Source organism: Ambystoma mexicanum, chromosome 7p (genome assembly GCF_040938575.1).
Source record: "Ambystoma mexicanum isolate Mex_15411 chromosome 7p, UKY_AmexF1_1, whole genome shotgun sequence".
Classification (NCBI taxonomy): Eukaryota; Metazoa; Chordata; class Amphibia; order Caudata; family Ambystomatidae; genus Ambystoma; species Ambystoma mexicanum.
Genome location: NC_090939.1, coordinates 946,147,488 through 946,168,434, shown reverse-complemented (window position 1 = coordinate 946,168,434; position 20,947 = coordinate 946,147,488). Strand labels below are relative to the sequence as shown.

General features: G+C 46.9%; 1 non-coding gene across 1 annotated transcript; it reads left to right on the top strand.

The window, feature by feature from the left end:
• Positions 1-16,511: 16,511 nt before the first annotated feature.
• On the top strand, positions 16,512-16,673 carry LOC138526627 (U1 spliceosomal RNA). Its single transcript, XR_011283671.1, has one exon. It is a non-coding gene; the product is annotated as a U1 spliceosomal RNA (small nuclear RNA).
• The last annotated feature ends 4,274 nt before the right edge of the window (positions 16,674-20,947 follow it).

Genomic DNA, 20,947 nt, shown 5'->3' with positions numbered 1-20,947 from the left:
CATTGATGAACGGAGCCTTTTTGAGGGCTCATAAGGAAATAACATTTTTTTTATATAGACTGGAAGTGTACCTTGTAGGCACCTAAGGACAAGTACCGCAGCCTTAAATTGTAAACACGCAGTGACGGGAGGCCAATGTATGTCTTGCCGACTGCGAGTAATGTGCTCTCTCCTTGTTTTACCTTTACTAATGGGTACAGCATCATTTTGCATCACCTGTAAGTCCTGTATGTTTTTTTTGTTAGCACCAATCAGTAAAGCATAGTTTAGGTCTTAGTCGAGAGGTGCCAAGGATCAGAAGCTCAGTCTTATTACCATTTAAACACATCCAGTTGTAGTTCATCCAGGCTTCAATCTGGCTGTAGATGTGTTCCAGGGGTATGACGTCCTTTCATCGCGGGATGTTTGTTCGCAGGTTTTTTTACAGCGGATTTTTTTTTAAAAAAAACACATTTTTGTGGGGGGGGTTAAAAAAATTATATAAATTGGGTGTGGGTGTACGGGAATATAAAAAAAATTAAAGGGGGTGGGGTAACCCCCCAAAAATAAAAAATGTGATAAGTTTTTTCGAAAAAGAATCTGCAGTAAAAAAAAAAACAGCGAAAAAAATTCCTGCGATGAAATGACATAGAACCGTTCCAGGATAGCAGTGTCAAGATAGTAATCCCTGAAAGTTCAAAGACTAGCTGAGTATCGTCTGCGTAGTTAATGAAAACATCTTTGACTCATCTAGGAGATTGCATAGAGGCCTGATGTAAAGGTTGAAAAAGCAAATGTGACATGCAGGCCCGTTGTGGAACGCCACAGCCAATGGATGCTGGTGGCGAGATGGCATCTCCCCAGCAGACTCTAGAGGTCCAATGTGATAGGAAGGACTGCACCCAGTTGATGGTATCCAAGCTGCATAGCCCTACATCTCTTAAAGTAAGGAGAAGGTGTTCATGGTCCAGAAGATCAAATGCCGCTGACAGATCCAATAATACAAATAATCCTGTGGAGGAGAGAGAGAGGGAGCAAGACCAAATAGCTGCATTTAGTACATACAAAAGGACATGCACATTATCATTTAAAAATATTTTGTAGCCTAAATGATGTTGAAGTCTGAGGAGGAATAGTCTTTGATGATACTGATGTATCCAACAGAAGGTGTATGATTATATTGAAAGATTCACTGCAACATTGTCTGAAATAAATATTGATATTTTTCATCTTGCTTGTGTGGGTTGATATTAAAGTCAACACAAGGTTAATGCTAGTTTATATTCAACCTGCCACAGGCATGGTGCGGATGGCATTATGTGCCCAAGGGATTGTGTGTGATGATATATTGAAGTCCCCACAGGAATGGTGCGTGAGCAAATTGAAGTCCCCACAGGGATGTTGTGTGAACGTTCTCACAGGGATGGAGTGTGTAATAAGGATGTCCCTGCAGTAAGCCGGTACTGACTTTTAAGTCCCGAACAGGACAGTATGTAATCACATCAATTTCTTCACAGTGAAGCTGTGTGATGGATTGGAAAACTACCCATGGGAAACGTGTATGACAATGTTAAGGAAGGTCCCTTCAAGAATCAAAAAGTGCAGGAGCGTACCAAAGCTGCGCAAATAGACCTAAATTACAGTAAACAATACTTAAAAGTTATAAGGCACAGTCCATAACATCTTATATAAATGAAGCCATTGGGTATGTGTGAGGTGACTTATTCTTTTAGGACAGCCGACACGTGTTTTGACCATTAGGTCGTTTTCAAGGCAGGCAAAATAATTCTGGTCAAAATACCCTAGTACATCATACAGTGAACTTTCTGTCTACAATATGCAGAAACTGCCCTTCAAAATAGGTTCATCTAGTGATGGGCCACTATATCTTGTCATCTGTGGTCATGGCTGGTTTGCCTTAGGGTAAAAAGTAGATAGGGCACAGTGGCAGGTCTGTGTTCATGGTTCCACTTTAAGTATAGGTTTCAGCCATGACCATAGATGACAAAATATAATAATTCTCAACTGCGTCGCCTCATAGTACTGGCGAATGTCAGGGAGGGCCTACCCCCCTTCCTGTCTCGGGGCAGTAAGTAGCTGCCTGCTGACCCTAGCCTTCTCCCCCCCACCCGCATATAAATGTGTTCGTTATTGTTCGAAGCTCTCTGAAGAGGCGTTCTGGGACCGCCTGGGGCACCGCTTGAAAAAGATATAGGAGACGCGGGAGTACGACCATCTTTGTGGCTACTATTCTCCCCAGCCATGAGACACGGAGATGCTGCCATCTGCGGGGGTCTTTCTTAATGTTTTCCACTAACGGGGGGTAATTGGCCGTGTACCACCCAGGGAGTGTCGGCGTTATCTTCACCCCCAGATACACCATCCCCCCGGGATGCCAAGAAAACGGAGAAGACCCCTTGAGCTCCGCCGCTCCCCATCTCCCAGCTTCAGTGCCATCAGTTCCGATTTTCCCATATTGATACGCAAACCCGACACCTCCCCGAATTCCTCGAGCAACGTTCTGCTGGCCCGGCAAGAGTGGAGCGGATCTGTGAGGGTAAGCAACATGTCATCGGCGAAGGCCGCGACTTTATGCTGAATCCCCCCAAACGGAATACCCTGAATGTCCCCTGACCCCCGAATAGCTTGGAGGAGCGGCTCCAAGTAAATAGCAAACATTAGAGGGGACGGGGCAGCCCTGCTTCGTACCTCTCTGGAGATGGAAGAGTCTGGATGCTGACCCATTAACCATTACCCTCGCCCGTAGATCTTTATAATTAGCTTTGACCATCCGGAGATATGTCCCACCAAGACCCATGCAATCCATGATCTTGAAGAGAAACGACCATTCCACTCGGTCGAACGCTTTCTCAGCGTCGAGCGAGAGAAGAACCGCGAGGGTGTCCATTTTCTCCACCTTTTCCAGCAAATGGGCGACCCTCCTGATATTATCTGCCGTTTGCTTACCCTTAATAATACCTGATTGATCCTGATGGATCAGCTTAGGGAGGAGCCCTTCCAGTCTATTTGCTAGTATCTTAGTAAAATTTTTCGCGTTGATTAAGTCCCTGCCCTTTGTACACACCGCCCGTCGCTACTACCGATTGGGTGGTTTAGTGAGGTCCTCGGATCAGCCCCGCCGGGGTCGGCAATGGACCTGGCAGAGCGCCGAGAAGACGATCAAACTTGACTATCTAGAGGAAGTAAAAGTCGTAAAAAGGTTTCCGTAGGTGAACCTACGGAAGGATCATTATTTCCCCAGAGGTTTTGAAGGTATTAAATCGGAAGGTTAACTGCGGCACCAGCAGATCAGCAAACTGTTTATAAAAGGGTGCAGAAAAGCGGTGGGGCCGGGCGCCTTGCCTCGGGCCAACTTTCCTATCACCCCCCTCACTTCGTCCTCCGTGATCTCTTGATTCAGGAGTTCTTGTGCTTCACGTCCTATCGCTGGCAACTCAATGGTATCCAGGAAGGAGTCCTGACGGCAGACCTGGGCATGTTGAGACCCATAGAAAGACTCAAAGTACTCTGTCATAGTCTGCTGGAGATCTTCTAGTTGGGTGACTCTATCCCCTTCTCCCGTAAGGAGGGCTGTGATTGTGTTTCCCGATTGTGTTTCCCGACTCCGTCCCCCGAAGAAGACGCGCCAGGAGAGTGCCCACCTTATTGGCCTTGGCATAATATTTTTGCCTTACCGACAAGAGGGCTCCTTCTGCCTTTTTGGTTCTCAATAAATTTAGTTGGCCCACCGCCCTCCTATAGTCCCTTTGATTGCGCCTACTGGGGGACTCAGCAACCTTACCCCTCGCTACTTCCACCTCCCTTTCCAGCTCTGTCTCTAGCAAGAGGGTCTGTGCCCGATGCCGTGCTTTAGCTGCTATAATTTCTCCCCTTTGCGTGGCTTTAAAGGCATCCCACCGAATGTCTTCCCCTGTTTCCCCCCTTTTATTATTGTCGAAAAATTCCTGTATCTTACCCTCCATCTCACTCCGAAAAACAGGGTCCCTGAATAAATAGTCCGGGTACTTCCAGCCCCACAGCAGCTTTCTCAAAATGCTTAACTCGAGCTGCATAGTGAGTATTTTGTGATCTACTAGGCCCAGGGGGCCCACTTCCACCTCCCTGACTTTCCCCACCAGACTCGCCGAAACCCAAAAGTAGTCTATTCTCGACTGTGAGCCGTGGGCCTCAGAAAGAAAAGTAAACCCCTCTTCGTCACCTTTTACCTCCCTCCAAAAATCCCGCAGGCCTACATCTGACATTCTATCCCGCAGGGCCGGTGAAGCCTCAAGCTCCCCACCTCCAAGCCTGCCGCCTGATCTGTCCCTTGTCTTGTCCCAGGTAATGTCCAGGTCGCCCATTAGGATTATTGGGCCCTTTGAATGGAATCCACATGAAAATATGAACATTAAATTGGATCAAAGAGAGTCTTTTTGGATCGACAAATTGGGTTGTCTAAACCCAGCTGGAATGAATGATGAGATCAACTACCATAGTTATCTTTAAATGTACATTTGAATTGCTTTCCATCGATTTTTAATTTTAGAAGCTGGATCTGTCTCACTATGTGGATTGTTATTTAACCCTATTATGTTTTTTGAGTTTTTTTGCTTACGTTGATTTGCCTTCCTTATTATTGCATGTGAATAACACATAATGTGAAGTTATAACAGAAAGTTGTAAGCATATTGACCTTTATGCTATATATTGTGACAGACATTTTTTGTTTTGTTTTGTTTTTTTGCTTTCAAGTTGCTACAAGGTGTGCGAGTGAACCATTGGGGCCTATTGACCAACAGTTTGGGGAATGGAGGAACAACTATTGCAGATAATATAAAATCTGTTCACTTTCGATTTACAGAATCATGTGTTTGAAATCAGCATGGTGGCAGCACGTCCCGGCCTCTGCTTTTCCAGCGGGGCTGGGGCGCGAGATGGTTGAGTCATAACATACCCACGGGTGTGTCAGACTCAGGCGTCTCTCGCTTGCTACCATGGCAACTAATAAAAGCAAGTGCAGTGAGGACGCGTGCGCGTTCCTCGCGGCACGGCTGAACGTGAATGAAGGCAAGCGGCAAAACACTGCTCTTTGCCGAGCTTCCTGTACTAATGTATAAACGTTTAAATGATGTCAGGATCGAGGTACTCACACGGGCACTGACAAGGATACTTTTTTACTGTATTTAAAGGTATGCTCTGACTCAACATGGGTTACAAGCAGTCACAGCAGAGAAAACGTGCAAGTAAGCGGAGTATATTTTTTTTCTATACGAGTCATTCACAGTGCTGAGAGTTAAGATAACGTTGGGATGACCACGTGTGTTTGACATGATATACATAGTTGCTTTTGGGGAGGTTCTGATTTCTGAACTTGATTTGGTTCAGTAAATCCGAGAAGAAAGAAACTAATGAGGTATTTACTTGGATTATGTGAGGATTAAGAAAGGAGAAATGAATTAAATAATTTGGCTTTGTGATTATGCAAGGGTGCTTTACGAATACTTATGTGAATGAGTACTTCAGTGTGGAGATACGTATATTACTCTTTGATATACAATAATCAAAGTTGATAATTATATATATTCTTCGTCTAGTGGGGTGTGTCACAGTCCACTTTTTTGTTTTCACGGTTTTTTCTGAACCTAGGTGTCTCTAGGTATTTATGACGGTATGCACCTCAAAACTCATTAAGGAACATTTTCCAATTTTGGATAAAACTTATGAACATTGAATGAAAACTTAAGAAGATTAGGTGGTGCCCGCCATTTTGCCTTTAAAAACCTAACACCCCCCTTTTCAAAACTACCACCCCCCCTCTTCCCCTCCTCCAAAGCCCATCCACCCTCCCTCCCCCCCTAAGGACCTGCAGCTTGGGCTCACTATCCCGAACTCCTCCCCCAGGCCTCAACGCTCCGCACCCCCTCCTCCCCATTGTAATAACCCTATCGACCACCACCCCCTAACCAGAGTGCCTCATTTTACCCATTTACCTCTGCATCCCCGCCCGGCCCAGAGACCCCCCGCCTCTCCCGGAGGAGCGTCCCTGCTTGTTTCGTCTCCTACGTTTCTCCTTCCCCGCCGTAGGCCATTCCCATGGCCGTGCACGGGGGCCCTCTCTTGGGTCCAGCGGTTGCCCTGGAGTGGCCATTCTCTGATCTTGGTCTAAGTCCATCTGCAGCAAGGCTGCCCCCTCCTGCAGGGTGGTGACCCTCCTCTGTGATCCCTCCCACTCGAACACAAGCCCGAAGGGGAAGGTCCTTTTATATTTGACACCCTGCCTCTGAAGTCTTGCCAGCACTGGACCCATTCGTCTCCTCTTGAGCAACGTGCTGCTAGCGAGATCTTGATAAATCTCAATTTTCTGGCCCTTATACATTACCGGCTCCTTGAGACTTGCAGCTCTCAGCACAGCCTCCTTTTGCGCAAATCTCGAGAAAGCCGCAAGGACATCCCTTAGTCTCTGGTTCCGGGCGGTGCTGAGGCGGCCCACTCTATGAACTCTGTCTAGGTCTATCGTATCAGGCGATACACCCTCCAGCAGCTCATCAAATATTGTTTGGACACAGTTTTTCAAGTCCTTATCCAGGACCGTCTCAGGCAGTAATTTTAGCCTTATGTTGATCCGCCTAGAGCGGTTTTCCAAGTCTTCCATTGCTATCTCAAGATTCCAAGTTGCCACGTCCAGCCGATCCGTGGTGTCCCTGCCATCTCCTGTAAGCCCCTCTCCACAATATCTATCCTCTCCCCCAGATGGTTGACTTCCTGTTTGATATCAGAGAGAGCCTGGTTTAGGTCAGACCGTATCAGCTGAAACTGGTCCTGGAAGGTCTTCGCCAATGAAGCCTGCAGGGAGAGCAGTTCACCATGCAAGTCTTGTCGAGTGAAGTGGGGGGTCTGCTGTGACTCCTCTGGGCAAGTTATTTCGGAGGCCTCCTCCCGCTGGCCGCCAGGCCCCTCTCACGTATCCTTATTCACCCACATGGACAGGAGAAGGCCTGAGGTCTCCGTTTGTGGGACCCCGCTCTTGGAGGGTCGGCATTTATTCCTGGTAGCTATGTTATCTGAGCTCTGTACCAGGCCCTGTAGTTCCCCGCTTTGCTCCACACTTAGTGCACTCCTGGCCCTCAAGCCAGACCCCACCCGAATTTTGCACAGTTTTTGGCCAAGGCGCGGTCAAACTTAAGGGTAACGTGTGGAGATAAGCCGCGCCCGCTTGAAGGCTGTGCGAAGAGGTGTCTCTGCGGCTTAAAATAGGAGGCCTGTCACCTCCCGTTTGGTAATGTCATGGACGTAGTAGGATTCCCAGGTGCTGATCAAGAAGACTTCCCAGCGATCCTGCCACCTTTTCCAGGCTCCCCCGGCACTGGCCCTCCCCCCGGGCCTCCAATGTGAGGGGGGGAGCCCCACGCCTGCCAAGATTTCTAGTCCTGGGGGCCCAAGGCTTCACCCGCTGGTCACCACTGCAGTCAATGCCCCGGAGCCCTCCGGGACTCCTTCACCCTGTGAGTCTTGGAGGGAATCCCAGGCTTAGTGTCGGTGCGGGGGCCGGCCTTCCACCTCGCGTTCCCTTTACTCCAGCAGGGGCCTCTCCGCAACGCCCCCCCCAGACCCGTAGGCCCAAGCTCCCCCAATGGCGGCTCCAGCGATATCGTCGGGCGTGCCGGCAAGCTCGGGAAAGGGGGGCCCGGATCGCCGCCAGCCGCCTCCACTTACTGCCCTGATGATGCGCGGGAGGGCGCTTTGCTCTCTGGCCTCCCTCCAGGCTAGGCCCTCCGCGATGAAGGAGAAAGGACGCCATCGGCCTCGCGGCCGGGCACCCCCCCCGGCCGCCGGCGCTCCGAGGTCCGGGAGAACAACGCCGGACTACCCGCCCTCCCGGGGGCACCAGGGCTCCAGGGGCCGCGCCGGGCCCGGAGCGCACCCCCAGGGATGGGCGCAACTCAGTCAGGGTCCTCGGGAGGCAGTGCAGTATTGCGGCTCTCTCTACCGCCACGATTGTCATCCGCCTCTCGGCCTCGCGGGCGCAGCTTCAGCAAACGCTGCGTAGACCAGCTACGCCGAAGACCTCTCTCCCCCGCCAAAGCCGCAAACGAAGCTAGCGGGGACAAAAGGGCCCACCACCGGGTCCTCAGCTGCCAGAGAGGGGGTGGTGGTATGCCTCTCAGTCCCGGGGGAGAAAGGAGCACCGTCGACACACGTCTTCCTAGTGTCGGCGACCATCTTGGAATCCCAGAAGGCCTCTTTCGATGTGTCACCAGCCTGTAGCACTTGATAAGGAGCAGCATCTGCATCAAATATGCAGAGCACAAACACCTATCCATGCAATATCAACAGAATCACTTTGATGAAACCAAAGTCTTAACTTCTGGTCTCAGCTTTCAGATAGCCCACCTCTCCAGAGATTAGCATAGCATTATGTAAGTAAACAGCCTCTGAATTGTGGTGAAAGGTAAGACTAGAGGCCAAAGGGAAGGTGCAATAGCCATTCAGCTTCCCAGCTGGGCTCAGAGAATTGGGAGGAAAATGGGAGCAGGGCTGGCCGAAGATGTGTCAGGGTTGGTGGGGGGCCCATTTCATTATGATGTTTCGGGGCACCCCTTGCCTTTCTGATGGAAAAATCGACTAAGGCACCTGTGGAGTGCTTAAATCAATAATGAAGTAAAGATAATGCAGCAAGGTGGTTAAAAGCTGCAGATTATCGGTAGATTTCTGTGTCATAAAACTGCCAACATGGGGGCAGCTGCTTGGGGGCCTCATTTCAACTGTAAAAGATGAAAGGCCAAGATGCCGTCCCTCACTGGGGAGACCGACAGCACAATGGGTTTATTGGCCCCACTCACTATCTGCTTTCAAAACTGTCATCCAGCCCCTGCCCGGCTGACCAACAGAGCCATGGCCAGCCGGAACAGGACACAAACAGTAAATGGTGCCTGGGCTTTGCTGTTAACAAAGGCCCTGCAATTACTAACATAAAACATTTCACTGTTAGCACCTGCATTCATATGCATAAATGTTTAGGTATTGAAATCGTGATGTGGGGTTAGTACTGCCAAGGGAAGTGGTGACATGAGACATCTCATTCTCACTGAAGTCCTTAAATGTGACGTTTCGGAAATGAAGGCGGGCGTTAGCTGCTTGTAACTTTGAAGATTCACCAGAATAGTCTCATTTGAATGTGGAAAGACATTAGATATTCCCACACAAGTAAGTTTACCCCTCCCACACAGTCTCTGAATTTAGCGCCTCTCCCAACATTTCAAGTGTTAGTTCCCCTCTCCCACGAAATTTTAGCCTAGTTGCACCTCTGATGCCACCAATCACATAACTACATGCATGCATGCATACATACATAAAACGAAACACAGCATTGACACAAACGCCAACATGCACGCATGCATTCATACACATATACATACTAATTTAATTTAAAGACACATATATACACATTTAATTTAAAATAAAAAACACTTACCATACCTCCATGCACCCTTCAAAAGCACCCACGCAGCCCTTCACTCCAACTGGTAGACATGTTGCTTGACAGGCGAGAACTCCTCTCCTATCAGTCAGTGTGTTCACACTGAGCAACGTGAACACACTGACGGACAGGAGAGGAGTACGACCTTGTCATTCAGCATGTCTACGTTGTCAGCTGAATAACAGGAGGTAGAAGAACTCTCTTCTGAGTCCTGCTGTCTCCCATTATTTTGCTTGCTGTTTGTTGCAGAGCAAAACAGTTTCGCAGCAAACAGCAAAATCATTATAGGGGCAGAGAGCAGACAGCACAGTCCCCCGTGTGAATAAAGGACATGGGTGGACTGTGCTGCCTTCTACTAAGGAGAGGTTACCGCAAGGCCCCCCATAAGTGTGAGGCCCAGGGCAGTTTGCCCCTCCAGGCCCCCCTTCAGACGGCCCTCATTTGTGTGTTCACATGTTTCCTCACTTTATGTTTCGCTCTTGCTTTCTCTCCACACTCTGGGTTATTTATAATACACACCTTTGGGTTTTCGGTTTGTGCAGGGGGTTCTCCGTGTTGCCATTTGATGCACTTTTCATGGTGTTCATTAGAATCTGGGAGGAGAAGGGGGAAAAGGCAGACCAGGAAGAGGAGCTGCATTTTTCCACACAGGAGGAGGAGAAGGATTCTCCAATGATGGATGTCAATGTTAATGTTAGTAGGATTTGTACTATGCTCCATTGCCAGTCCTATTGTCTCCAGGAACTGTGTCAGATCTAGAAGAAAGGGGGTGGGTTGGATAAGTTGGGAGGAGAGAAAAGTTTGGGTTCCTACTGGTTTTCTTTCATGTTTGATTCAATGTAGAATTATAATGAGATTCTTGGCAACATTATGAGGGACTATATTGAAATGTATCATCTGACTTGTTTGGGATGATATCAAAGTCAACTCAAGGTTACAGTTTGTTTATATTCAACCTGCCACAGGCATGATGTGGAATGGCATGAAGTAACCAGAGGGATAGTATTTGATGATATTGAAGTCCCCACAGGAATAGTGTGTGAGCAAATTGCAGTCCCCATATGGATGGTGTGGGAACAAAGTGAAGTCCCCACATGAATGGTGTGTGAAAGTTCACAGAGATGGCATGCATTATAATTATGCCCCTGCATTGAAAGTCAGTGGTGATTCCTACGTCACCAACAGGACAGGGTATAATCACATCAACTTCGTCATAGTGACGCTCTGATAGAATTGAAATTCCCCACAAGAGAAGTACATTAGTATGTTCATGTCTCTACAACAATTATCCATGAGAATATTAAAGACTGCCTGAAGGAAATCTACAAAAATGGACCGAAGGCAATGAATTAATCTTTTATTGAAGATGCATTACTACTACAAGAATAGGATGAATTCTTCTACTGACACATCCCAATAACCTTTGTGGCGTGTTTTCAAGTCCCTTTCAATGCTTTGTCATCTCAACAGCTGTGGATCTTGTGATAAATAATGGATTTAGTGTGTTAGTTTAGTGACCTTGGATGATTCATTGAGTTTCTTCTAGTTGGTTCAGCCAGTCTGAGACCACATACCTCCTCAAAGACGTTTGTCCCCTATATAAGGGCCATCTCACTCCCTGTTCATTTGTAGTTTTGATAGGATGTGAGGGATGGTGTTGCACTGGGCAGGCTCACACGATGGTGTTTAGAGGGATTGTTTAACATTGGAGCAGCGTATTAGGAGTTGGGAGATTACGTATCTGATTGATTTTGATCCTTTTTGTAGTTTGTTGGAGTTTGGTGTGTTTTTGTAGCGAGTATGTCTTTTTTGTCTTAGTACTTGTTTAATCTGTGATAGTGTGTTGTGGTAGCTTTCCCATATAAAAAAGGTACATTTTCCTCTTATATCTTTGTACTTTTTTTACTCACTGCTTCCATCGCCAACAATCAGATTCCTACAACACGCCAGCTCACAGGTACCTGGAAGAGAGACAGAAAGAACAGGTTAGATAACGCAAACCGCACATGAGCTCGCACTGGCCCCTGGACACAAGGTAGGCCACCCTGACCCACTGGCTCAACCGCCCACACGCGTTGCACCGAACCAACACACACCAAGGTGGACTTAGTGCCACAACAGCGACACAGTCTGCAACAGTGAAAGGAGCTTAGACTGTGGCACGCAGCAAAGGACAACACATAACTGGACACGGACAAAATACAATATAACGGATTACACAGACAATAATTAACAGAGCAACACAAGAAACACGAGTGGCGACCACAGCAGTACTGGGTTGCCTTCTGACTCAAGGGTCAGTGAAGGAGCTGGATCCTACAGGACATTGTGCCCCTGCTGAGACTAAGCAGGAAGGAGAGCCCACCAACCAAATACACAAGGTAAGAGTACCCCGGAGTGGGAACACATGTGGAAGGAACAGGGTGCGGGTCATAGGTGGCAGGCACAGACAGTCTCACTCACCACCCTTTCCCCTGTCGTAGGAGCGGACGCAAGGCCAGTCCAGAGAACATAGGACGCACAGCGCCTCAACCCAGGGAAGCAGACACTTCACGCAACAGCGCCCAACGTCCCCGCAGAGACAAGGTGAGCGTAACAATCAGGTAGCAAACCAGTGCAATAAGGGTAGCCAAACAACTCTTCTGATGAAACATTTCTGTCCCAATTGCTACCCAAGTGTTCATTCTTCTAGCATAGACAAGAACAAAAGCTGTTAGTTAACTGGCCCAGAGCAGGGCTCAGTGTTGGATTGCGTACATATCTGGCCACCCCCATTCAAGGTTGAGGACAGAGGCATCGCTAGGAAGAGTTCTGGGGGAGTCGAGAGGGGGACAGTAGTCCAGGTCTTTCGGTTGTAGCCCCAGATAGAGGCTCAGGGGCTACAACCAAACGGCTAGCTAGCCCAGAATCCCAACAGTCCAGACAAAAATATTTTTAGGGGACAGACTCCTAGGTGCCAATAAATGTCAATAACAATTAATTTCCATCATAGGTCACCCTCAACAAGTTCTATGGTGGTAGCAAGTGCTTGATTAAAAATCTATATTGTCTAGAATCTTGATTGGACATTCTTTTATTTGGAACTATTGCAATTAAGTTGTTTCGGTTGCTGCTGTTATTAACTCACACCCCTCCTGAAGAAATAGCATGCCTTTGGCCTGCACTACCAAAAGAGCCACAGAAGATATACCATTCGGGTCATGACTGTTCATACATAAAAGGTAGTAATGCCTTTCTGGACTCCTAATAATTCCTGAATAAAGGCAGTCTGCTTTGTTACCCCAATTGCTGCCTGGGACCCCCATATCTCAGCTCCGTTTAGTCCTACTGGTGCAAATAATGGCATTGGAAATTGCCTCAGTCTTTCTTGGAACTTAGACCTCCACCTTTTTTTTTGTTTTAACTTTTATTTTAAGATTTTTTTTACAACAAGAACAAAGCAAAACAAGAAGGCTGCGAAGAAGTTTCCCCCGCCCTTATTTCCTCCCACCTTCCCTTCTAACTCCCGCTCCCTCCTCCCATATCTGAAACCAGTTCAACTCGTTTATCCCACTCACAGTTATGTGATCTGTATCGCGTTCATGGTGCCGTTGTCACTGCCCTTTTGACATTGTGCTGAGCATTCAGTTCGGATGAGACAGTAAGTAGTTCACATAAGGCCCCCAGATATCTGGTGGTCTGGTGTGCAGGGGGAGCGTCCTAATAAAGTTAGTCTCAATGTCATGACAATAGGTCACATCCTGCAACAAGATTCCCCTGGTTGGTGACGGCCTTTGCCCCAGGTCATAGCTATTTGCTGCCTTGCCAGCACCAGGAGCAGACCAATCAGTTTCCTTGTTGCCGGCTGTATTTCATGGGTGCGCCCTAGCAACGCCACCACGGGGCACTTTCGGATCGGTTCTCCCGCAATTGTGGACAGTGTAGACAGTACCTCCTCTCAGAAACTGCTGACCTGTGGACACTGCCAGGCTAGATGAAGGAAGTCTGCGGGGGTAGTTCTGAATCTATCGCACGCTGAGGAGACGGTTGCATGCTGTCAGTGAAGTCTGCTGGGGGTGAGGTATGTCTGACGCAGGAAGTGGAAGTGTATAAATTTGTACCTCAAGTTCAGCGCCACCTTCAAGGTTTGTTTCTGTATGTAAGACCAATCTTCGTCGCTTATCGAACCTGCCAGAGTCTTTTCCCACCTCGTCTTGGGGGTTGGCGATTGGGGAGTTGCAGCCAGTAGTTCTTTGTAGATGCGCGAAACTAATTTGCCCTCTCCTTGAGCTAGGATCATCTCATGTAAAAGCTGCCACGTGGGCGGTGGTGCCGGGAAGGTAGAAAACAAGGTCTTTAGAGCATGGCGAGTTCTGAAATACACGAAGATGCCCAGCGATGTGACATAGCTGCGTTCTTTGACCTGTCGGAGTGACATGAAGGTGTCCTCAACAAACCAATCGTCAATCGTGGTAATTTGTAGCTTGTCCAGAAGTTGGAGGTAGACCCTTTCCGTGGCGAGTGGCAATCCTGGAATGAACTTTGCTGGAAGAAGAGGGGAGTACCTGTGAACCACTCCACAATTGCGTGCAATCTTCCTCCAAATCTCATAAATAGTTAATGCAACATTTGTGGTCTTTGGCAGGACTGATAGCTCTCCTACAATCACTGCCCTCAGGAGGTTAGGTGTGGCCAGGGCCCTCTCCACCTGGACGTGTGGTCAAATGAAGTGGGTCGCAAACCAGTGACTCAAGAACTGTGCTTGAGCCACCCAATAATAACGCTCCAGGTCAGGGAATGCAAGGCCTCCTTTTGCTATGGGTTAGATCAGGATGGATTACGCTACTCTCGCTGGTTTGCCCGCCCAAATAAGTTCCAGGATGAGACTGCGCAGTTGTCTGAAGCAGCACTGGTAACAGCAAAGGAAGGTTGACAAATAGGTATAATAGATTGGGGAGTATCACCATTTTAACAATCGAGGCCCTACCCGAGTGTAAGGCAAGGTTGTCCAACATGCGGTCCGCCAAGCCATTTTATGTGGCTCGTGAGGCCGTATGTTGGACAACTCTTGAGTAAAAAAAATATATATTATTTATTTATTTTTTTAAATGTGCCTGTGCGCAAAACTGTAACTTCCTCTGGTGACCCCCATGGGGTCAACAGAGGTAGTTACAGTCCTCAGCCACGAAGCGTTAATTTATTTATTTATGCAATGTTTGTCGGATATCCGACAAACATTGTAGAAATAAATACATTCGTCAAGAAGATCTTGGGACTTGATGATGGAGGAAGGAGAGACTAATTTGTATCACGGCATAGTGAGGGTTACCTCGGGAATACCGTTCATTTTCATTTTCAGGGTCCATACAATTGCCCAGTACTCCCACAAACTATGAACAATGGGATTAATATAGTAGCAATTACTTTGCATTTAAATATCCCATTTCAGGAAAGTAGGACCCACCATGCAAGAGAGGAACGGGCTCCGGCCCAGACATGCCCGTTCCTCTCTTGCATGGTGCTCTGAGGGACAAAAGGCGAGCTGAGATGAAGGGAGGAGGTGGCGAGGTGAGGAGAAGAGAGTGCTGACCCGGGCGAAGGATTATGTGGACAGATGCTGTACAGGAGTTCCTCTCAGCGTGGGCAGCACAGCGGATTCCTGAACCCCTGATTAGCCGTGGGCCGCTGCTCAGAGGGCCATTGTGCAGAGTTACTTTCAAGGTTTGTCATCTCTGGACATATGTTTAGCAGGGGTTGCAGTGACACAGCCTGTCTGCCCCAAAAATCGTTCTTTTGAATTGCGAATGTCACCAAAGATGAACCTTTATCAGCTGAGAAACGTAATCTTTGCAGTGCTTTTTTTCCTCGTCTCGAGACAAAGAAGAACAGCAGAAGCTCAGTTGCGTGTACCTCTAAGCACAGTGCGGATTGATGAAAACGTCTGTGCATTATACCAAGTACATTGGACATTATAGATGTGGCCAGTGGGGTATCAAAGCATGGCGAATACCACATGTACAGCACAATATGTTACCCTAGTAGTGCCCCAATAACACACTGCAACCTGCAAATGGGCCTCAGTGGACCACCTGCCAAGGTTTCTGGAAGTCGCTTATGATCTTGATCTGTGATCTATGATATGATCTGATATGAAAGGTTATTTATAACGTGCTTAATACCCATGCAGCAGTGATCCCAATCATAAAAGTGAAACAGGCAAGCGCAACAGGTATAACTTATTTTCACTCTTTTGGTAGCGCAGTCTGAGGGCAGCCTATACCCTTCAGGAGAGGTGTGAGCTGATACAGTTGCAACACAAAAAACAATAGTACTATGTTCCCAAAATACCTTAGTTCTTGTCTTTCGGATCTCAGCAGAGCCAGGCTTTTCAGCATCAGACCAGAAGCATGGGCGCCTTTGCGCTGGGACGGGGTCAAGTCGGAGAGCAGCAGCGATGGGCCCCAATGATGCAGTACTGTTTGGCAGTGGTGCTGATTTGCGGGTAGAAAACGCTGAGAACAGTAGGCCGTGCCAAGTGGAACGGCATTGGAAGACTCAGTGACCTCTGGGCCCAGACAAGGGAATACTTGCCTTTGGTGCTGTGCAGGCTCGGCTGACACAACACGGCATATGGTTACGGCAAAGATGTCAAAGCTTCAGCATCGTCATTGAGCAGAACTCTGAGATTCAGGGGTGGTGGAGCGTCGAGGTCCAGGATGATTATGATGGTGTCAATGGGGCCAGCGCTGAGCAGCTCCGCTCAGGAGGGCCATGGGCCTGTGTGGGGCCGACAGGCCAGTCGGCAGACTGCAACAGGCCTGCTCGAGCCATCCTGCTATTTATAAAAATCTCAGGCCGAGCAGTGCCTGATGGGAGAAAGGAACTGTGCTACAATCTGCTGTTCTGCTGGTCTCTGCCTGCTGGAGCTTCCCCCTACATGCGGGACAGGCAGCTCTGCAGACGCTCAGAGCTTCCGGGGGGTGGGGTTTGGGGCTGGGTCAGGGCCTGCCTTCTCACCCTTGCTTAGCGGGGCTTACCAGAACTGACACAACCCCTGCCCTCTTGCATGCAACTCATACTTAGCTGGCAGGGAGAATCTGATCTCAAGGGCAGATCTCCCAGGGTGAGGCTTACCCATTGCACATCGGATTTGCTGACCCCTTGCTATGTTCCCAAATGCGGGATACACAACTGCATTATTTCTGGTAGTGGCGGACTGCGTTCGCGCTATCCCCCCGATTTATTGTTGAAAGAAAAGGTAAAGTGTGCACTAGGTCTGCTAGGTTGCATACTTTAAGATTGTGTTCACATTGCATTTCTTCAATTAGGTTCACCTTTGGGTGATCGCTTTCCCGCATTTTATCTGTTGAATTGAATTATGCTTCTTACATCAGCACAGAAGTAATGTGTATTACAGAGATAAGCTGCCATATGTATTGGGCACACTGCACATGCTCAGGCAGCATCAATCATGCTTTGTACAGGACAATGCTGGCCTAAATTGGGAACAGCCAGCATAGACATGTTGCTACAGAGGCATATTTTGGGTACAACCAACATGACAATGTGTTACATCAGTGACAGTGCTGTCTTACACTGTGGACACATTGATCATTAAAATGTGTTGTGTTGTAAAATGTTCTTTTCTGCTGTTGGTGACATGGAATTTTCATGTTCCTCTTTAGAACTGATTGTAAACTTATGGCTTTTTGGTCACCTTTTCTGCTGTAAAATGCACCATTTCAACCCCATATTCAACCCCATATTTGAAAAAAAATTCTTGGTGGGGGAGGGAGGGCAGCCCCCCCAAACTCTCCCTAGAACCTTTCTGAAAAATATTAACAAATAGACAATGAAAGAAATCACAAGCAACTAACCTTTGATTACTGCCCATGACACCATCTTTGGGACTGCATGGCTATCACTGCCTGTGATGCTATTGTGTCAAAGGTCACACAATATCTCTTTTATATACTGCTTTGGGTGAGGTTGTTGACTTTTGGCTCGACGGCCCACTGGGTGACAAAAAGTTAATGCTTCCGCCCCACATTCAGAAAGGTTGGACAAGCCTGGTGTAAGGGGTAAGCTTTTCCAGTGGGTTAATTTCTCTGCGAGTGTTGCGATGTTTCTTCCATAATTGTCACGAAAAAGTGAATCGTGGTTCCTGGACATCATGATTCCAAGGTATCGTACGTTGGTTGTTTCCCATTGGAAGTGGAAGTCATTTTCAAATTCCAGTGTGTTTGGCGTCATTGGGAATATTATTGATTTGCTGTTATTTATCTTTAGCCCTGAGAGTGTGCCAAAGTTTATAAATTCTCCCTTGACTGCGTTCAAATTAGCCGCAGGGTCACTGAGCAGCAGGGCTACATCGTCTGCGTAGAGAAAGAGGATTAGTCTGTGTGATCCCAACGAGATGCCTCTATCAATGAACTTGCTCCTGAGGTTTGCGGCTAGTGGTTCCATAGCGAGGGTGAACAGCAGGGCCGACAGGGGACAGCCCGGTCTGGTCCCCCTTCTTAGCTCTATAGGATCTGATTTCGTGGTCCCAAGGGTAATGGAAGTTTGCAGACTCTTGTATAGTATTGAGACCAACCTGAGAAAATGGGTTCCTAGGCCCAATTTACAGAGTACAGCAAAGAGGTAGTGCCATTCCACAGAGTCAAATGCCATCTCCGCATCAGGAAGGACTGCTGCTGCTTGCATCGATGGATCTAGTGCTTCAATGACACTGAATAGTCTCTGGATGCCAAAGGTTGTGTTCTGTCCCGGCACAAAGCCGGCCTGGTCAGCTAGCACGAGCCCAGGCATCAGGGGGAGGAGCCTGTTGGTCAGTATCTTGTTGTCCAAGTTTATCAACGAAATCGGCCTGTACGAGGCACAGTCCTCTGGTGGTTTCCCAGGTTTGTCCAGCAGTATAAGATTAGCTTCTCTCATTGTAGGGGGTAAAAGACATTCAGCTTTTTGACAAATCTGAAGAATCAATGTGCTGCCTGGGCCCCTTCCTCGATATGGAACTCCCCCAAGTTATTCTCACCACCACACTTGCACCTCAGGAGCTGAGACTCCGTTGGGTCAGGCTCCACCACTTTTGCCATTAAACAAATGTTATCCTTCCTATCATCCAATAGCTTACTGTGTTGTGTAACCTGTAAGTGCCCTGAAAAAAACTGTTCTGTGTGTGGTGCAATTCTCTACAAACCACAATAAAAATAAAAAAAAACAGGTAAAAACTGCCACTCACAGCAGAAACACTAAATTGCAGATGGCTAGGCTGGGAAGAAAACACAATGAAAAGAAACAAGCTTGCACAACCAAATATTATACTTCAAAATCAGAAGCCACCTATTTTCCGATTGCAGTCTGAACCCCAACATTAATCTTAGACGTTTCCCATCACAAATTGATTCCCGTAGGAGGCCTGGTAATTTGGCAAAAAAGATTATGGGTAAAAAGATTGGGATGTTTTGAAACATGGATATACATGTTGCTAAAACAACCATTTTGATGTAATGAATACATTTCCATTTACTAATGCATAAAACCAAGTTAGTGATTGCAGCCCTGAAATTAGAGCTAATAAATAAAGAATATTCTGCCTAGAACTCCACCCCCTAATAACATATGGTATCCTATTGCCATTTAAAACCAAGTAACCCATCTACGGCTCATGAGGGATTTTATGTTTTTCCCAACAAATACTTCATAAACCAATTGAAATTTCTGCTGTTTCCCACCAAAACATTTCTCAAGGTCACAGCACTTCATCTGGAGTATCCCATCAGGGCTTCCCTTGGTATTGGCGACTGGTGTGTCTGCACCGCCTGTGTTGCATTAGGTGAAAAGATGTAAGGTTTGTTAAAAATGTTAACATCTTTCTGCAAGTGTACTGCGCTGCAAATAAGAAATGTCCACCAGAGTTGTGCCTGCAGGATTATGTCCTGTGCTATGTTATCTTCAGATTGGAGTGGTGGTGTATATTGGTGCAGCCAGCCTGGACAATTTCTTTTACGTTACTGCATTATGGGTAAAACCAACATGAGTGTGTGCATCCTTATGTAGCAGTATTGCCATAATATTGGTGCAGTCACTCAAAGCATGAACATGTTTACTTACTCTGGCATTACAGCATTCTGTGCAAAGCCAACACGATTGTGTCAGGTGGGATCATTGGCATATATTGGTTTAGCCAGTTTGTGCATGTCTTCTTACCGTGGCATTAGTGCATTATGGGCAAAGCCATCAGGGGTATCTTCTTAATTGGGATACATGCATATGTATGTGCAAGCTGCAGTGACCGGTTTTCTTAGTTACATTATTTGCAATATAGGCAAAGCCACCATTAGTGTGTTCTTATATAGCAATGTTGTCATACATTTCCACAGCCAGTAAGAAATGGTCTTCTTACAATGACATATTTTCTGGGCAAAGACATTTAGAAAATGTTTTTTGAAAATGGTCCTGTGCACTGTCAGTGACTTAGCTTATGGTACCCTAGAGGTGCTTGGAAATTATATGGCCTTTTACCCATTTGTTTTGCAGGAAGTGTACTGTAAAATGCATCATTTTAACACTTTCCCAGGTGGAGAACCTCCCTGCACAGACATTGGTTGTTTTAGACTCCTTCAAGCATATTCGTTGGAAACATTTAAACACCACCAATGATTTGCAGGTCCACACTGCCCCTTAGAAAAGCATTTTCACATAGGAGGATCATACTTTTCAATTGTGAAAAGAAGAGAGCTGTGAGACAACAATATCGGTATCTCCTTGTGCACGGCTCCCACAGTTCCTCCTCACAGGATAGCTCTCCTATAGCGTCTCAGCTAAGTTGCCTTTGAACTCCTGCACTGGACTGTTGTACTGCTTTGATCCAATCACATGACATGAGAAGCTAGACCACTCATTCTGGTTCTCTAGATTGATCGTCAAATTCCCGTTCATCATCTTCACAGTACCAGTTTGTAAACCACATGCAACATGCTTTGTCTTCTCTGGTAATTCAGTCTTGTCAAGTACTTTTTTTTTTTTAATTGTTTGGTTGTTTATAAGCCAACCTTTCAATTAAATTTAAACATACATATTTATCAATTAACAATTAAAATTCGAATTTAAACAATCACAATTTGAAAAATGCATATCATGGTAGTATACAACATACTATAAGAAGTACAAAAGCTGCAAATGACATGCTAACATTTTCATAAACAATACAAAAAAGATTTCAAACACCATTTAAAACCTATAAAACATACAATGAAACCAGCTAAGAAGATCACTGTACAATTGTTAAAACTTAAGTAACCTTCTAGCCCTCTTAGTCTGCTGTCAGGAAACTGATTCGGCCCCGACACTTGGGGAAAACCAGAACTCTTGTACGGGCCAGGTTTGCACTCTCCAGTTCCCCCTCTTGTTCGCACTTTCAGGTAATTGTGCCACGAAATCCTAAATCCATGAACATCCGCCGTTTAGCTCTTAGATGGCGTTGGAAGTTACCATGGAAACGAGGTC